Genomic DNA, 12008 nt, shown 5'->3' on the forward strand with positions numbered 1-12008 from the left:
GAAGCTGCTGGTTCAAAAGGGGGTGAAACCAGTTCTTGAAGCACCAAAGTAAGGTCCCATGGTGGAGTAGGGTCCTTCACCTGGGGAAGCAGAAGAAAAGCACGCTTGAGGAAGGTCTTGCAAAGTTTGCACGAGGCCAGGAAATGCATATTTTCTCCCACATAAAAAATGGAGATAGCAGCCAGTTGGACTTTGCCAGTAGGCGAACTGGCATCTTGCTGAAAAAGGCTTGCTAAGAAATCCAATACTGCAAAAACTGGAGCAGTAAAGGGATCTAAATCGTGTTGCGAGTCCCAGAACGAGAAGTGTTTCCATTTGCTACAATAGACTTTCCTGGTTGAGGACTTGTGAGGCGCAACCAGAATATTTTTAACCGGGAAAGATAAACCAGGAGTCCTAATGATCAGGGGAACTGGATCAGCCAAGCTGTGAGCTTCAGACTGACCATATCTGGATGAGGGATCCTTGAGGGATGGAAGATAAGTTCCGGTACTGGATCCAGAATCCAAGGTGGAACTACTGCATGAGACCACAGGGAGGGGAACCAGACTTGGCAAGGCCAGAATGGGGCAATAACAATGACCGTGCTCCCTAGCCTGCGAGCTTTCTAAAGAAACTTTGAAATCAAGGGCAGAGGAGGATAGGCGTAAAGAAGGCCGGGAGGCCAAGGAAGAATCAGTGCATCTCTGGTGAATTCCCCGAGGGGGATACAGTGCGAAGAACTCTCTGCATTTTGCATTAGGAGGAGAATGGAAAAGATTGCAGCAAGGGCAACCCCACCTGAGGAAGATCTGCTCCGTTACTGAAGGATTCAGAGACCAGTCGTAAGGCATCAGAAAAGATCTGCTGAGCCTGTCCGCTAGAATGTTGGACCATCCCGGAATGTGCGTTGCCAACAGAAAACGGCTGGTGGATATCACCCATTCCCACACTCTCATGGCTTTGTGGCAAAGGGGTTAGGATCTGGTTCCTCCCTGTTTGTTGATGTACCAGACTACTGACATGTTGTCTGTCTGGATGGCAATTGTTCCTAGAGGAAGATGGGCATGGAGAGCTTGCAACGTCAGAAGCACTGCCCTTCATCTCCAGAACATTGATATGCAATTTGGTCTCGGGTAGGGACCATGTGCCTTGGACTGTCCTTCCTGAGCAATGGCCTCCCCCTAGCTGGGAGGCATCCATGGCCACTGTGGATTTGGGTACAGATGGGAGAAAGGGATGACCCCTCGCTAGATCCGGAGACTGAATCCACCAGCAAAGGGAATCCCTGCATACTCGGGGTATTCGTACAGGATGTTACAGGCTGATCTAAGACAGACAACTAGACTGCAAGAGTCCATTGTAGAATCTGCATATGAAGGTGTGCTTAGGGCAGAAGGTGGATCATAGCTGCCATACACCCCAGGGTCCTTAAAACTGATTCTGCTATTGGAACATCTGTTTGAGAACATACAGAACATGCAACTTAAGGTGGTGTATTATATCTGGAGTGAGAAAGACCTTCATCTGAATAGTGTCCAATCGAGCCCCAATGAAGTCTAGAATCTGAACTGGGACCAGTGCTGATTTGGTGAGATTGATAGTTATGTCCAGCTTTCGAGCTAGTAACAGGAACGAATCCCTGGCTTGACACAGCAGAAGCTTGGAAGGGGCAAGAAAGAGCCAATCTTCCAAGTACTGAAAGACCTGAATACCCTGAAGCCTCAGGTGAGCCGCTACGACTGCCATCACCTTGAACACCCTGGGGGCTGTGGTGAGACCAAAGGAAAGGGCTCTGAACTGATAGTGATTGGCTCCTAGCCAGAAGCGGAGAAACCTCCAAGAGCATCTATCCATCTTGATATGGTAGTACGCATCCTGGAGGTTGATCGAGCACATCCAATCATTTGCCTGCAGATAGGGCAGGACCAAGAGAAGAGTGACCATCCGGAATTTCATCTTGGCTACAGACAGGTTCAAGGTGAAGAGATCCAAAATGGGACTAAAGTCCACCATCTTCTTTGGTACTAAAAAGAACCTGAAATAAATGCCCAATCCAGATTGGTCTGGGGGGACCGGTTGGATGACTCGTTTTCTGAGCAGCTTTTCTATTTCTAAGGCTGCTGCCTCCTTTTCTGCAGGTGGGACATCTGGGAGGTGTCGGGGGGGGAAGAGGTGGTTGGATGAACGGAATGGAATAGTCTCTGGATATAATCTGCAATACCCAATGATCGTTTGTTACAGATTCCCATGCCGCTGGGTTTAGCGATAGATGACCCCCGACTGCCTCCACAGAAGAGCAGTTGGGCAGGCTGCTGCCTGGGTCTGTCCAAGAAAGGTTCTTGAGACCCAAAATTCCTCGGACGCCCTCTGCCTCTGGGATTTTTGGAACCGCATCTTCTTCGTCCCTCGCCGATTCCTGGAAAAGGACCTTGAGGGGGGAGCAGTGGATCCTGAAGGTCAACAGCATCTTCCCATCCTTCTCACTCTGAACTAGTGTCTCACGTACTGACTTCCCAAAGAGAAAAGAACCGTCGTACAGGGCATTGGTGAAAGACGCCTTAAAGGGATCAGAAAATTGACACAGCTGGAGCCAGGAATGGTGCCTGATATTAATTCCTGAACCGACTGCCCTAGTTTCTCCCTCCATGGCGTGGGGGAGGAGGGGCATGGACATATTACAGACTGCCTTAAGTGTGGCTATTCAAGTGGAGAACGTCTTCTTGTCCTCCGCCGCCATGGACTTCGGGGTTGACTCAGTGACTTCCTTAACCAAGTCTCGCTGCAGTCAAATAAAGTGTGCCATGTAGTTCAGCGCCCTTACAGCAAATGTTGCTGAAGCATACACCCACTTCTGAAAATGGTCCAGTGTCTGTGACTCACTGTCAGGAGGGTGGACCGTGGAGCTATCCTGCACGAGCTCCTTCTTTGTGATCACTGCAGACCCCTTGAACCAATGCATCCTGTCTGCAGGAGGGCTGAGAATCTTGTCAGGGTGCTTCAGGATGGGCTCCACCATGTTTGGTTCTTTCTACACCCAAGATGTAATAAGATCCACTGAAGGATCTGCGAGAGATGACACCCAGGAAGTAGATGGGCCTGTGCTGAATGCCTCAAGAAACACTGATTCATCCAGGGTTGGTGTTTGGTCAGACCACCTCCCCCCTTCTGGCAAAGTATTTCCATGATGTCTCCCAAACAGACATCCTCGGGGGGATCAGGGGGAACCTTCCACTTCATCCAAATCAGTGTCTGAGGTGAGGGACTCCATAAGGGAGTACAAGTGCCTTCTCTTACATGTTTGTTTACGCAGAACCCCCTCAGTGTGACTCTCTGTGGAGGACCTGCAAATGTCCTGTTGCTCTCTGGCTGGAGCTTCTTGGGGCAAAACGGGCACAGGCTGTCCCTGAGAGGGCAAGATGGTCAGGGCCACACCCAATCCAGAGGGAGTCAGGGCGGAATCAGAGGACGAGATGGTCAAGGGTCTCGAAAGAATCGAGAGAACCCTCTCCACCACGTAAAGGCAGATGGAAAATATGCATCCTTAGAAAGCCCCATTGGAGCCGTTCCCCTTTGACCTGACAGGGGAGTCAGAGCCGAGATACTGATGGGGATACTGCATTCTGACCAACTCCGAGCCTACAGCACCCCCTCAGATCCGACCTCGAGGCTGCAGCTCTGACAGCTTGGATCTGATCCGATCGGAACAGATGCGCTCAAGGCAATGGCCGGCGTTGAGGTACAAGGTACCATCGCGCAGACATTTCGACCCTGAGGGTCCTCAGATCCAAGGGCTCCGAAACCACCAGCTGGACTGGAGAAGGAGTAATCAAGGAGAAAAAAGGCTGAGAGTTGCCCCCTCCAGAGGGAGAGGGTGCATTTCTGCATCATCTTGTCCATCTCCATTTCACTGAGGCTCTGGGTGGATCGGGATGATGAGGCCACAGACACTGGTCTGGAATGGCGGTGGGGGGAAACTGGAGACCACATCTGACCTACCTCCGGCTCTGGGGAGAACCTCGGGGAATGGAGCAAGGCAATCCGGGCCTAGTGGAAGGTTTTGCCTTAGGTGGCGGACCAGCCGGGGCTGAACGGTCAGGGGACCGCTTGCATGGCCTGTCCTTCTTGGTCTTCTCCCCTTCCCCAAGCCTCTTGGCGAGAGTTTGAGTCCTAGAGGCAAGGGGAAGAAGAAGCTGCTGATGTACCTGATGGAGGCGTGGGAACAGCTGTTCCTTATGCGGGCAGAAGGTCGTTTACAATAAGTTGATCCCTCCTGTCCTTAAGCACTCTGGGGTTGAACCAAGCACAGAGATATCACAGGAGGTCTGTAGGTGCACTGCCCCCAGGAACACCAAAGCTTATGGTCACACTCTCAGCACCTTTTAAACCCTGATTTAGGGACTTCTGACATGTTCCCTAAAAACAAGGCCCAAACACACACTCACTCGCACAGAGAGAGAAAAGGAAATAGAGAAGGGAAAACTTTTTTTTTGTAACCGACTGTCGTGGGGAAGACAGAGGAAAGAAAGAAGAAAATTAGAGAAACGTTGAAAGTTTTATGACTCACGACCCAAAAAAAAACTGACCCAACACTGTCTAAGAGCTCGGACCACGCTGCTTGCTGTTCTAGCAGCAAATGAGATCTGAAGGGAGGCAGGAGACAGGGGACATTATGGCTGAGGGGAGGATATGAGAGCTCGGATCAAAGATGCTGGTGATGCAGCCGTGCTGGATCCGATGTCCCTAAGGTTGAAGACGAAATGAAGTAAACTACTTCAGAGCGTACTCTAGCCACTCACTCTTCTATAAAACATTGGTTGGGGGCTGGTAGGTGGGGAGTTAAGGAAGAATGAAAATGGACAACACAGATGGGACATTATGCTAAGAACATAGCGTCTTTCTCTGCTGTTGTCAATTTTCATTCTGCCCTCAACTGATGGGACAGAGTCCCTAGCTGCTGGAATCTCAGGGTGGCCTCAAGAAAAGATATTCTTAAGCACCACTAAGCCAAATGATGCCCTACTTATAGAAACTAAGTCCAGTTTGCATTGAGAGAGAAAGGTGTGAGATGAAGCCCAAGTTGCTGCTGCACAAATGTCATCCATGGAGGCTCTTGAATGAAGGCTGAGGAAGCTGCTATGGATCTTGTAGTGTGAGCACGCAATTGCTTTGTTAAAGTTCAATTTATCAGAAATGAAGAAAATGTAATTAGTAAGCCATTTGGCTAGGGAAACTCTAGGCACTGGCTTGCCCAATTTTCTTTCAGCAAGGGAAACAAGCAACAGATTTCAATTTCTGAAGTCTTTTGTTCTGTGTAAACAGAAATGCAATTGCCTATGCACATCCAGTGAATGCAACAATATTCGCCTTTGTTTGTATAATTTGGGAAGAAAACTGGTAGACTGGTTAATGTTGGGAACTAATATTACTTTTGGCAGAATGGATGCATTTTTTCACAAAGTAACTCTATCCTTATGAGAAATTAGGTATGGAGGCTTTACCAACAGGGCCTGAATTTCTGAAATCTGTCTGGCAGAGGTAATGGCCACAAAAAACAAAATCTTCCAAGACAGAAATTTTAGATCACAAGTATGTGCCGGTTTGAAGGGAGGAAGGACCACAGCTTGCAGTACCATTGTTAAGTGCCACGGAGAAGTAGGATCATTAATAGGGTGTCTCAACAGAAGTTTTCCTTGTAGAAAAGCCTTACAAAGTTCATGGGAAGTAAGGGAAGAGCCATCAAGACCAACAATGAAACTGGAAATTGCTACTAATTTGACCTTTACAGTGGAAGAACTGGTCCCTTGATTAAAAAACAAGAATTCTATGTAAATTGGAGCAGAAAAGGGTTCCACATTATTTTGAAGTGCTCAGTTTACAAATCTTTTAAATTTGCTAGCATAAGCTTCCTTGTAGATGGTCTGAGTGAAGATAATAGAATCTGACAGACAGGGGAAAACAGCGTAAGTTGTCTGGCTGTTACTGGAAATGGAGAAACCAAACAGCTTGACATTTGGAAGTTCTTGATGAGTAATATCTGTTGGGTGAGAAAGCAGGTCTGGAGTTGGATCCAGAATCTTGGGTTGATGGATCAAATAGGAAGGGGAAACCAAATTTGTCCAGACCAAAAGGGTGCAATGAGAATGACCTTGTTCTTCAACTTTGCAGAAATTTTGGTATTACAGGGATTGGGGGAACATGCGTACAGTAACCCCGGGGAGGGGGGCAGTCGTGAAGAAGAGCATCCCTCGGTGCCTCCCCTTGTGGAAAGATTAGGGCAAAGTAGCTGCTGCACTTGTTGTTTAGTGGAAATGCAAGCAGATGTCAGCAAGGCTGTCCCCACATGTGGAAAATCATTTCTGCTATTTTCTGGTTAAGGGACCATTCTTGAGGTAACAGAATGCACCTGCTCAGTTTGTTTGTTAGCACACTGGACTTCCCCGGAATGTGCGTTGCTAAGAGAAAGTAGTTGGAAAAGACTACCCATTGCCACACCTTTAGTGCTTCTCGATATAGGGGTTATGATTTGCATCCTCCTTGTTTGTTGATGTACCAAACCGCTGACATATTGTCTGTTTGTATTGCAATCATTCCCGACAGGAGAGCTTCCTGAAAGGCTTGCAACTCTAAAAGCACTAACTCCAGAACTCTAGAATGTTCATATGCAAATATGCCTCTTCGGGGGACCACATGACTTGGACTGCCTTTCCCAGGTAATGTGCCCCCCCCCCCATGGGAAGCATCCATGGTTACTATGGCCTTGGGTTGAGAAGGGACAAATAAACTGCACTGTAGCAGATGTTCCGAATGTGTCTACCACCTCAGATGTTTCCTGCGCGAGTTGGTGATTCATATGCGAGTGGACAAGTGCAGCTGAAGTATCAACCATTGAGATGCCAACATCCACTGAAGAATCACCATGTGGAATCTGGCCAGCAGAACAAGAGTTGTTGCTGCTGCCTTCGAACCTAGTACCTGTATGACAAGGCAAACTGGGACTGTAGTACTGCAAAGTATCTTGACTTGCGATCTTTAAGTACGAATTCTGGAGAGAGGAATGGAGGCTACTGTTGACCTTGCTTTGAAGCAATGCTCCTATGAACTCTATAGTTTGAGTTGGCTGAAGATGTGATTTTTCAAAATTTATGGTTATGCCTAACCATGCACAAGTATGGACTACTACTTCTCTTGCTATGACGAGTTGATGCCTGGTCGGGGCGGAGATGAGTCAGTCGTTTAAGTAAGGAAACACCCGAAATCCGTGCAGTCTTAAGTGAGCTGTGAACACTCTGGGGGCTGTTGTGAGACCAAAGGGCAGTGCTCTGAACTGGTAATGACTGGTATCCTGGAGATCTACTTAGCACATCCAGTTATTCTTTTACAAAAATGGAAGACTGGACTGAACCTTGACCATCCGGAACTTTGTCATCCGAATACAGTTGTTCAGATTGCTGAGATTCAGAATTGGTCTCCAGTCTCCTGCTTTCTTTGCCAGAAAAAAAAATCTTGAGTAAGTTCTGGATCCTTTCTGGTCTGCGGGAACTTCTTGGATTACTCTCTTGTTTAGCAGCTTTTGTATTTCAATGGCTGCTTGTTCCCTCTGACTGGGTGGATCATCAGGGATTTTTCTGGAATTTACAGGATAAAGGGAAAGTGGAATTATATGTGCTCTGGATACGATCCTCTGCACCCAAGTATCTTTTATTTCTAGTCAGGCTCTCCTGTGCAGGGACAAACTACCCCAGATTGCTTCCAGAGGGTGACAATCCGGCCTCCTTTCAGGACCGCTGGAAGAGTTTGACAAAGAACGATTCTTTGGACCCCTGATGTTGCAGACCTCCTCTGCTGCGAGAGTTGAGTCTACCATTTGAACTTCCCCCTGTGCCTCTGGGGGAAGACCCTCCACATGTGTCCTGGAAAGATCCTTGTGAATTCTTGAACCTAATCTATCCACCATGTTGATGATTCCATGAAAGGGATCTTTGGGAGTGGAAAATGAATGCCCATGGCAGAAAGGGTCTTTCCATCCTTCTCACACCTGGACAATGTACTGTTTACTTTGGGGCATAAAAGAGAGGTGCCGTCAAAGGAAGCATTGATGAACATAGACTTAAAAACTCTGCAAAAATCACACAAATGCATCCAGGAGTGTCTCCTAACGGCTACGCCTGAACCCACTGACTAGTAATCGAGAATGTGTTTATATCGAAAGAAGTGACTTTAGAGGGGGTAAATACCATTAATTTAGTTTTAGAAGCATTGAGTGCTAGGTGGTTTATTTTCATCCATTGCTCAGTGATTGAAAAAGCATCTTGCGTAAGCTTTAGGAGTATGGGGGTAGATGTGGCAGAGCAGATGATGGTAGAATCATCTGCATATTGGATGATGTTTGAGAATGGGATAGACTTGCAGAAATCATTTATAAATATGTTGAAGAGAAGGGGACCTAGTATGGAGCCTTGGGGGACTCCGGTGGGGGTATTAAGAATGAGGAGGTAGCCTTTTTCTATTTTACTGCTTGATATCTATTGGATAAGAAGCTGGAGAACCAGTTCAAAGAGGAGGGAGACAGGTTAAGTTTTGAGAGTTTAGTTAAGAGCAAGCTGTGTGAGATAGTGCCAAAGGCCTTAGAGAGGTAAAGTAGTAGGGTAGAAACAATTTGGCCAGAGTCATGAGCTTTATTTACAGTTTCAAGAAAGGAGAGGAGGGCTGTCATGGTGCTATGATTTGGTCTGAATCCATGTTGTGTGGGAGTTAGAAGGTTATTATTTAAGAGATGTGGTAGGAGTTGAAGTTGGACACACTTTTCTAGAAGTTTAGAAATGGGAGACAGGATAGCAATGGGTCGGAAGTTAGTAACATTGTTATTGCTGCCACCTTTATGTAAAGGTATGATAAAGGCCTGTTTCCAGATTTGGGGTACTGTACATTCTTGGATGGAGCGGTTGATTAAAATGCTTATGGGATAGGCAATTGCTTCAGCAGCTATGCTTAGAAAGTAAGAAGGGATGCTATCAGGTGCGTTAGTGCATGGCTTCAATTTCAGAAGGAGTTTCTTTATAGTAGAAGTAGGTATAGGTTTTAATGAGAATAGAGGAGAGTGGGGAGAGGGAGTATTAGAGGGTGGTGAAGATGATGTGGAAGTTAGAGTAGGAGAAGAGGTAGAGGGTAGAGAGTTAGTAGATGGGAATGAGGGAGTAGTAGCAATGCAGGGTAGATTGTTGGTAGGGGAGGGTGGGGGTGTAATAGAGAATGAGGTGGTACTAGAGAATGAAGAGGTTAATTTGGCAATAGGTTGGTAAAGTAGGTATCTGATCTGGGGGGTTTCGGATCTGATGAATCCTTGCTTTTCAGAGACTTTGGATCTGAAGAAGCAGTCAGATCCAGGGACTTGAATTTGGGCTTAGACAAATCTGAAAAAGAGGCTGGATATGATAACTTTTATTTCTTCTTCTTCACAGGATCCAAAAGAACTATAGGATCCGAAGAAGTTCTTTTGATAGATTTTTCCGAAAACCTGGAGGATGTAGAAGAGGTAGCCTGGAGAATTGAGAGATGTTTTCTTGAGTATTTCCCTGGATGGTCCAGATATAGCTTCATCAAAGGATGAAGGCAAAAATCCCTTTAGAATAAGTTTATTTCTATGCTCTAGGGTTAAAAGTGTGCAGACCGTGCAATTCTCCTGGAGATGGAGATGGCCTAAGCAAAAAAACACACAAAGTGTACAAGTTAGACATAGGAATCTTCTGACCGCAATTCCCACATTTTTGGAACCCCAAAAGGCTCTTTTCCTTGTTAGCCATCACAAAAGCAAAAGACCAACAACAACAATGGTAAATCAGAATTTTAACTTTAAAACAGTATTTTTTTTAAGCCAGAAATGAAAAGAAGGGAAAGAAAGTACCAACAATGGTACTGAAGATAAGACAAAATAATAGTTATATACTCACCATAACTTGGTATCTGTGTTATCTGTAGTCACCATTCATCATGTATGGGTATTGGATCCGACATCGGATCTGAGCCGGCACACTTTAGACAGCAGCTTAGCTCAAGTTCCTCCCCTCCCGTAGTGCTCTGCTGCCCTCTAACCCCTCAGATCGAGTTTGCCCTGGAGAAAGAAGACAGACAGACAGAAGAAACCTGCTACTAACAAGAATCATCCAAATCCTACTGATCCCTCAGGAATGGGGATGGAGGGTGGGGCCGTGATGAATGGTGACTACGGATAATACACACACCAAGTTATGGGAAGGACATATATATTAATCTGATGTTATCCTAATCACCATTCATCACATATGGGTCGTGTCCCCAGCTACCCGAACTTCCTGGGTGGCCTCAAGGAAAGACATTTTAAAGAACAGTGGAGCCAAAGGAAACCCTTCCTCTAGATAACAAGTCAAACTTGTAATGAGAGATGAAAGTTATGAGGAGAGGACCAAGTTGATGCTGCACAAATGTCATCCAGAGACTGATGGGCTACAAAGGCAGCTGAAGTGGCCATCAATCTGGTGGAATGAGCCCTAACTGGTCAAGGCAAACAGAACCACATGAGAAGTGAACAAAGGAAATGTACTGAAAAATCCAATGGGAGATAGTAATCTTTGACATGGCTTGACCCTTCATGTTAGTTGAAAAGGCCACAAACAATTAGTCTGATAGTCGAAATGACTTAGTTCTGTGCGAATAGAAACAAAGCTGATGATGAACATCTAATGTATGTAAAATGTATTCTCCTTTATTAGAATTAATTAGGAAAGAACACTGGAAGCTGCATTGATTAAGATTCGCCTCAGTGGCCATTTTAGGCATAAATGAAGGGTTGGGTTTCAAGGCCACTCTATCTTTACAAAATAATAAGTAAGGAGGCTTGATAGTAAGGGCCTGCAATTTCCATACTCTCTTGGCAGAAGCTATAGCCACTAAAAGTGCAGTCTTCCAGGAAATAAACTTAAGATTGCATGAAGCAGCGGGTTCAAATGGGGGTTTGTTCAGAGACTGCAGCACTAGAGTAAGATCCCACAGTGGAGAGGGGCCTTTTACTGGAGGACGCAACAAGAACACACCTTTCAAGAAGGCTTTGCATAGTCGGGATAAAAGGTAGGATTGTGACCAAGATGATAATTAGAAATTGATGGTAATTGGACTTTGATCGTAGAAAAATTAGTGCCCTTCTTAAAAAGGGAAACCAAGAAAAGGAGAATGTCAGAAATGGGGGCCGTAAAAGGATCAAGGTTCTGATGTCTAGCCCAGAGAGAATCTCTTCCACTTACTCCTGTAGACTCTCTTGGTGGAAGACGTCTGAGAAGCAAGGATGATATCCCTCACAGGGGAAGCTAGCCTGAGCTTAGCAATAATCACAGGAAGAGGACAAACCACGCTGTCAGACAAAGGGTCTGCAGATTCGGGAGCGGATGGAGCGATGGATGAGATATCAGATCCGGAACCGGATCTAGCACCCATGAGGGTTGCTTCAGATGAGACCGTAGGAAGGGAAACCACACCTGCCGAGGCCAGAACGAGGCAATAAGGATCAACTGCGTCCTGAGGCATCTTGCTTTCTGAAGTACTCTGGGAATTAGGGGTAAAGGTGGGAAGGCATAAAGGAGACCCTGAGGCCAATCGTGAGTCAGTGCATCCCCGAGGGACTCCCCCTCTGAGGGTATCAGGGTGAAGTGACTGTTGCATTTGTGACTGAAAAGGGAAGCAAACAGATTGCAGCTCAGTTGACCCCACTGACGGAAGATCCTCTCAGCTACTGAAGGATTCAGGGACCAGTCATGAGGTGTCAGAATAGCCCTGCTCAAGTTGTCCGCCAACACATTGGAAGCTCCGGGAATATGCGTTGCAACAAGAAAGCACCCCGAGGACTTCACTCATTTCCAAACCCTCATAGCTTCACGACAAAGCAAATAAGAGTGCGCACCCCCTTGCTTGTTTATGTACCACACAACAGCCATGTCATCTGTGTGAACAGTTACTGTCGCCAGAGGATTGCAATCCTGAAAGGCTTGCAGTGATAGAAA

At 46.3% G+C, this 12008-nt stretch overlaps 1 protein-coding gene across 2 annotated transcripts in view; it reads right to left on the reverse strand.

Moving 5' to 3' along the window:
- USP33 (ubiquitin specific peptidase 33) overlaps positions 1–12008 on the reverse strand; it is a 1637494-nt gene that overhangs the window by 229019 nt on the left and 1396467 nt on the right. The gene's annotated exons all lie outside the window — the stretch shown is intronic.

Source organism: Protopterus annectens, chromosome 10.part0 (assembly GCF_019279795.1).
Source record: "Protopterus annectens isolate FY-2018-M chromosome 10.part0, PAN1.0, whole genome shotgun sequence".
Taxonomy (NCBI): domain Eukaryota; kingdom Metazoa; phylum Chordata; order Ceratodontiformes; family Protopteridae; genus Protopterus; species Protopterus annectens.